This window comes from Enhydra lutris, unplaced genomic scaffold, assembly GCF_002288905.1.
Source record: "Enhydra lutris kenyoni isolate GAN:26980312 unplaced genomic scaffold, ASM228890v2 scaffoldscaffold21, whole genome shotgun sequence".
Lineage (NCBI taxonomy): Eukaryota > Metazoa > Chordata > Mammalia > Carnivora > Mustelidae > Enhydra > Enhydra lutris.
Genome location: NW_019154105.1, coordinates 38,845,166 through 38,846,173, shown reverse-complemented (window position 1 = coordinate 38,846,173; position 1,008 = coordinate 38,845,166).

Here is a 1,008-nt window from a genome sequence, read left to right as displayed (position 1 = left end):
TGTGGGGTAGGCACATAGCCCCCAGTTTCTGAGAGGAAACTGGAGTTCTGAGATTGAATGCCTTGCCTGAGGTCATAAGCGATTCCAGAGCCAGAATTCAAATGTCGACTGTTGGCTTGGCTCCCAACATAGCATGATGCCACCACGCTAAGGGGAAGAAAGAAAGGCAATGGACATATCTGTTTCTCCATTATCCTACTTCGTATTTTGCCAAACAACATTTCTAATTCACATCGATGATACAAATAGCCTTGAATTTTAAGGATGGGAATGGGGAAAAGAGCAGGAGGTCAGAGGAAAGTGTGACGTTGACATCATTGATATTTGTGCCAACTCAGTTAGTTAAATGTTCTCTTCGACTTATTTAAGAGACTGACAGCTTAGGAAAATATTGCAAAGTTACCAAACACAAGACTGGCGATACATAAATACTGGGTTATTTGTGGCAGCTATGAGTAGCCACCAATGATTAGAGCAACTTTGCCACAATTTGGCTAATCAGGCACATCAACAACCCTTCTAAGTAGTGGCTGCAAAACAGGATATTTATTTAGCAATTAATAATAATTTCATAAAAATAATTTTATACCACAGAGGGTTATGAATGTTTCTACCATTCAGGCCAATCTACAGATCTGAATAACATCAATTTCACTAATGAAAACCCATTATAACCATCATTTTGCTAATTATTAAGCACTAAATATTCCAAATAAAGGCTTCTAACATTTATTATTCTAATTAACAAAACTTAGTGGGTTAAACCATAGTTATCTTAATCAAATACATACTATATCTGTAACATAAATTCATGATTACAATTGATTATGCCTAAAAAATGTAGCTTAAATGTACACACACAATATTACATTGTATATTCTGAATTATTTTAGAGTAAGATAGAAGCCTTGTGGCAGACAAGTTAGATAGACTTTGAAGGCACCATTATCCAATTTTCAAAATATCTAAATTTTGTGGGGAAAGTTCTATTTTCCTACCCAGTGTTTG